We start from the raw sequence: 6,427 nt of genomic DNA, 5'->3' as shown, positions 1-6,427 counted from the left end.
CCAGAAGCTTCTCCTGGTGTCTCATCTGAGTCCCTTGGATGGTGCCATGTGAAGTAAAGCAAGTGACCCCACATCTAGACTCAGTCTCTTCCACTCCAACTTTCTGCAAGTCTCAGAGCCCCATAAACTACTTTGGGTCTCTTTTCTTCCTCTGAGTTTTATTTATTTTTTTCTGGGAAACTGCCAAGTATTTGGGGGAGGTAGTGTGGACAGAAATGACCGCAGTGCTAGAGGGAATGTTTAAAGAGTCCAACAACCATCCAACACGATTTATTGAGCATCTGTCATGTTACAAGAATGATGCAAGTCACACAAAGAGATGGACTCTGGCTGGGTGAGCCCCTCCAGGAAGCCAGCTTCCAAGGACAGGGCAACCATCCTGCAGGTCAGTTCCACAATGTTTGCCTATCTTTATGGAGTTTATCCCAGTCTGTCTAATGGGTATCATGGCGATTTGGGTAAAGGATCTACTCCCCTAGTGGACCACAGATGCCTTAAGGGCAAGAGGGGTCCAGACATGTTCTGCATTTGTTTGTTGAATTAAATTAAATTAAAGCAGAGTTCATGCCCTGTTTTTTATTATCTCTTTAGGTGGTAGAGAGCAAAGGTAAATAGGAGTAGAACAGTGAACACACACAATGCTCCTGAAGAATTCTCCTCTATTAAACACACACACACACGCTCATGCTCATATACACACATGCACATATGTGCATATTCATGCACGCACACACGTCACATTCAGAGGAGACTCTTGGCTCCCTGCTGCTTGCTTGAAAACCCAGGCTTCAAGAGACAATTAAATATTTATATCTTTACATCTCAGTATCTTCTTTTCAAATCCAAACAGCCCCAACAGGAGCCATCACTGGCACTTATTTAACTCCTTAAAAACATCCACGAGGGGTTTTATCCTTTTACAATTAAGTTGTTAAGAGCAGAGAAGATGCAACAGGCTTTAGGGTGGGAATGAGCTTACTCCCCAGAAACAAGGCCGTGGGAGCCCCAACTCACTCTCTTAGACTCAGTCTAGGATCCAGCGCTCCTGGATCTGGGGCCCAGCCGCCCAGCCCATACCCTCACCCATGGTCCGCAAAGGACAAAGGGATGCTCTCTTGCCAGCTTTCCCCAACAGGCACTTGAGTGCCCTGCAATCAGGGCTTGGCAGATTATGCAAATTGCCTGTGCATAATAATGTCCTCACTGAGTAGATTAACCCAGAGTAGGGTACCAGACAGGAGCTAGCAGGTACTGGCTGCCAGGCCCTTAGCTCTCTGCCCCAGCCCCAAGCATGGTGACAGTGCTTCTAGACCAGGCTGCTGATGGCCTCACTACACTACCTTCCCCACCTGCCACCGGGCCTCTATCACGTGCGCACTCTTACCTCTTCTCCCTCAGTCTGTCCCTAACGGCCTACCCTGTGGGATCTCCAATGTCAGGGCCGAGAGGAAAGGGAACAAAGCCCTTTCCCAGGAGTTGCTTGAGCTAAGGGTAGGTAAAGGAGCTTTCAAATGGGCCGAATCTTACCACCTTGAGTCACTGACATATGCATTTATGTCTAATTCCCCATCTGTGTGCAGGACTTATGTCCCTGAACTCTCCATAAAACCCATTCTAGGGCCTGCAACACAATAAGTACTCACCAAATGAATGTTTCCCGGATAGAATTGAATTCCAAAATCACAGGGCTGGGAAAACATCTTCAAAATGATTCAAGCAGTCAACAGACATATTCTGATTATGACTCATCTGCCAGGCACTGTGTGAACGCTGGCATAGGGATTTTAACCTTGCTGCTACGAGTTCCTTGAAATTATAAGCAAATTATATGCTCATACGTTTTTCTGTAGGGAGAGGGCCCATGGTTTTCACCAGCTTCTTCATGGGGTCCTGACCCCTCCCTAAAAAAAATGTTAACCACTGCCTGTCCGCGGGAAGGACAGACATGAAAACCAACAATCACAACAGTGTGATAAGCCTGGGACCAAGATGAGCACAAGATGGTATGAGGGCACAGAAGAGGGTCCAACCTGCAGAGGACAGAGCCCTGAAATCAGCATCACTCCCTTCTAAGGTAGATATTCCAAGTCCCATTTCACTAGTTGGGAAAATGAGTCTCAGAGAGTTTAGGCTACCTGACCAAAGTCACACATCAGCAGAACCAAAAGTGACTCGAAGCTCAGTGTTGAGCTTGCTCCCTGCAGCTGCCTTGGCATTTGAGATCCCAGCTTCGAGACCCCTCATGCTCTCCCAGGGTTCAGAGGGCAGAGGAATGGAACCCCTGCAATGACTGTCTGAATTCTGATCAGCCATGGAGCAGGCTTGGCGGCTAGGCCTCCGGGTCCCCGGTGTGCACATCTTTGCATGCTTCAGCGGACTTTGTGGAGTCTATTTACCACATCTAAGACCAATTTCCTTCCCTTCGGTTGCTTTGAAGATAATTTAAGGTACTTGCATTGTCTGCCTGGGAATGTAAAAAGCTAGCTAATGCCGAAATCGATGCTTCCTGCTTGATGCTGTGCCTCCGCCCACCTGCCCTGAGCAGCGGCTGGCTCACCACACAGCCTTCAATGACAGCTTCAGCAGATCTTCCCGGCCGGCTACTCTGTTCATCAGAAAGTGGCTGGGGGGGGGCTTCCCTGGTGGCGCAGTGCTTGAGAGTCTGCCTGCCAATGCAGGGGACACGGGTTCGAGCCCTGGTCCGGGAAGATCCCACATGCCGCAGAGCAACTAAGCCCATGAGCCACAACTCCTGAGCCTGTGCGTCTGGAGCCTGTGCTCCGCAACAAGAGAGGCCACGATAGTGAAGAGGCCCGCGCACCGCGATGAAGAGTGGCCCCCGCTCGCCGCAACTAGAGAAAGCCCTCACGCAGAAACAAAGACCCAACACAGTCAATCAGTCAGTCAGTCAGTCAGTCATAAATAAATAAATTTAAAAAAAGAAAAAAAAAAAGTGGCTGGGGGCTGGGGTGGGGGGGGTTGCCTCAGGATAATGGCAAGCAGATTGGGTTGTTAAGCCCGAATGAAATATTTAGTAGCACCGCTGGCAGGATTCGGCTGGTCGGGAACAGTACTTCAGCCCTGCTTGGGGAAGGGGGGGGTGGGGAGGGTGCCCAACATGGGCTCCCCAAGCTAGGGGTGCAGATTAGCCTGTTCCAGCCCGCAGTGAGGGAGCAGGGAGCAGCACCAGATTAGGCTGAGAAAATGCTGCAGAGAGGAGGGAGGAGAAGACCAGCCCGGACATGACCTCCCAGCTGGCTCTGTTCCCAGGGCAGGCTGGAACCACTTAGGAGGGCAGGTTGCTCTGCCAAACCTGCACCTGCAGCCCCCAGAGGGCATGAAACAGGGGTGCTTATCACCAAGGAGAGAGCTCCCATTGTCTGCGTATCTCCGCACCTCTTCTAGGTGCCGATGCTCTGCTCTGGAGCTGAGCTTTTCGTAGAAAGTTTAACCGGGACTTAGAGGGCTAGCTGAAGGGTGGGGTTGGAGAGGTAAGAATAGAAAAGATGGCATTTTCCACGTTCTTCCTTCCTAAACTACTCTGGGAACAGAGTACTCTAGTCCTATGTACTTTGTATTATACTATCCTGACTTCCTCACTGCTAAAATCATGGAATCTCAGCCTTAGATGGGACTTAGCAGATCACATGTTCATTCAACAGTTATTGAGCTACTTACCTACTATGATCAAGTATAGTATATACCATGCCCTTCACCCATCCCACATTCAATATTTTAATCCCCTTTATAGCACCCCATCCCAAATTGGCCAATACTAGAATGACTTCATGGATGGGGAATGAGTTATTTCCTACTGATCCTCATTCCAGCAATCTTTATTAGGAATAATTCCCTTTATTCAAACCAAAATCTGTACCCCTTCAGCTTTTATTTATACCCTTGGCCCTTGTTCCCCTGACCCATTCCCTACCCCCCACCCTCCCCAACATTGCCAAAGCTACAGTAGCATCCTTCAGGTATCTGAAAACATCTCCAGGCTTCTTCCAAGTCAGCAGTATGACCAAAATCTAATTATAATCTGAGGAACCAGGTGGGCTGTGGCAGTGCTAAATCTTTTGGATGTCAAATAACTTAATCTTTTCATAGCTTTTCTCCCTCACGTTTATTTGATTCCTTTTCTACTTAATCTCCAGGTCTACTGCAAAGTGGCAGTCACAAAACTCCTTCATAAAAGCAGGTTACACAATTTCTGCTCTTGTCTGGGGCAGACTGGCTTGTATCAAACAAACTCTCCTGCTAATAAAAACTTTAAAAATCAAAATCAAAAAACAACTCTTTAAAAATCGACAGAGAGCTGCCAAGGCATCCAGGACTTACGAGCCAAAATTTAAAAAAGAAGGGAAATGAACTGAGAGGCACCCTACATTCATGATTGCTTTTCCCTGATTCATATTTAGTATCTCAGAGGCTGAAAAGACAAGCAGAGACTAAGAAGATGAACATAAAGTAGTAACTAAGACACAATGAAGCCAAGCAGTCTCATGAAGCTGAGGAGACATATACTGGAGCTCAGAGCTACCAACCAAGGCATTTAGGATATAAAGGCTGAGATCCTGGAGACAAGAGAAGACCAAAGAAGTGAGCCCAATATTTAATGGCACTTTCCCTCAAGGCATGTGTGATCCATAAGCAGCAACCCAGGGGATGAAAAACCTAACTAAAAACTGGCTACAAGGCTGGGAAATTTTAAAAGGCTGTTAGGTCTGGGTCCTTGCTGCCAAGATGCCAGAAGGGCTGGGTGTGTTGTGCCCCCTTCCTAAGAGGATCTTCATCCTGGTGTATAGACCAAGAGAAGAAGTAATAATGGTCATGCCAAAAAGGCTATGGCCACATGTAGCCTATATGCTGCACTAACTGCACCCAGCGTGTGCCCAAGGACAAGGCCATTAAGAAGTTCATCATTCAAAATATAGTACAGGCCACAGTCATCATGGACATTTCCAGAGCGAGTGTCTTTGACACACTTGTGCTTTCTCTATGTGAAACTACATTACTGCATGAGTCATGCCATTCACAGCAAGGTAGTCAGGAATCATTCTCACAAAGCCCAGAAAATCCACACACCTTCACCTAATTTAGACCTAATTGTGCTGCCCCGTGACCTCTGCCAAAGCCCATGTAAGGAGCTGGGTCCTTAAGGACTGAAGAAAAACTTGTCCTCTGGAAAAAAAACCGACTGGAAGTTATGCTTTTAAAAAAGAGACTTTAATAGTCTCACAGTCCTAGGAAGACAAAAATGAAAGGCCACAACCAAGGAGGAGAAAGCCTGGTACACATTCCAGGATTTCATTTGGGGTCCATGAAGCGCTAAACCAAAAGAATAAATGTGAAGAGGGAATATACCAACCTTCACAGAGACTGGAACCCAGCTTCAAATACAGGTGCTCTTCCTCTACTATAGTTGACTAAGCAAAGCTTAACTGGAAGAAGATATCATCTAGAGATTACAAATTTTATAAAAATGTCTGGCATTCAATAAAAACTGACTAGGCATGCAAGGACACAGAATGAAATAACTAAGAATGAAAATAAAGGTCAGATCATAGCTTCACAGCTGAACCAAATATTAGTATTTTCAGACACAGACTTTAATGTCACTATGACGAATATCTTCAAGAAAATAGATCAAAATGGGAAATTTCAGTAAAAAAGAAAAAAAAACACTCTGGAATCTTTAAAAAGAACCAAAATTCAAGAACTAAAAATATATAACACCTAGAATCAATAATTTGGGTTTAATAAGAGATTAGACACTGCTGAAGGAAAGAATAGGTTGGAATGGCAGGTTGGAAGACAATAACCAGACTGATAAAAAGAGAAAATATTTTTAAAAGATGGAAATGCAGTAAAGAATACAAGACATATGGGACATGGTGAAAAGATCTAACATGTGAAACTGGAGTACCAGAAAAAAAAAAAGAGAAAAAATTTAGCATAAACAATATTTGAAAAATAGTGACTGTGAATTTTCTGAAATTCACATTCTTCTAAACTGAAGAAAGACATTAAGCCACAGATTTTCAGAGAACCTCAAGTGGGATAAATGTGTAGGCATATCATGGCAAAATTATTGAAAACCCAACACCAAGAGAAACATTTAAAGCAACCGGAGAAAAAACCCACATTACTTTCAAATGAGTAACAATAAAACATAGATAACTTCTTAATAGAAATGATAAAAGTAGTAAAAGTAATGATTTCAATTTATTGTAATAAACCAAAGATGCATATTATAATATCAGGAGTAGCCAATTAAAAAAAATGGCAAAAGACTATACAACTAACACGATAATAGAAATAATAAAACATACTGAATTAACTCAAAGAAGAAAATAAAGGAGGACAAAATAAAGCATTACAATAAGAAAATATACACTATAATGTGTTTAAGCCCAAATATATCAGT

General features: G+C 44.5%; 1 pseudogene; it reads left to right on the top strand.

The window, feature by feature from the left end:
* The first annotated feature begins 446 nt into the window (after window positions 1–446).
* On the top strand, window positions 447–5,143 carry LOC132369600 (small ribosomal subunit protein eS26-like; annotated as a pseudogene).
* The last annotated feature ends 1,284 nt before the right edge of the window (window positions 5,144–6,427 follow it).

This window comes from Balaenoptera ricei, chromosome 8 (genome assembly GCF_028023285.1).
Source record: "Balaenoptera ricei isolate mBalRic1 chromosome 8, mBalRic1.hap2, whole genome shotgun sequence".
Lineage (NCBI taxonomy): Eukaryota > Metazoa > Chordata > Mammalia > Artiodactyla > Balaenopteridae > Balaenoptera > Balaenoptera ricei.
This window is presented reverse-complemented; position numbering and strand designations above follow the sequence as displayed.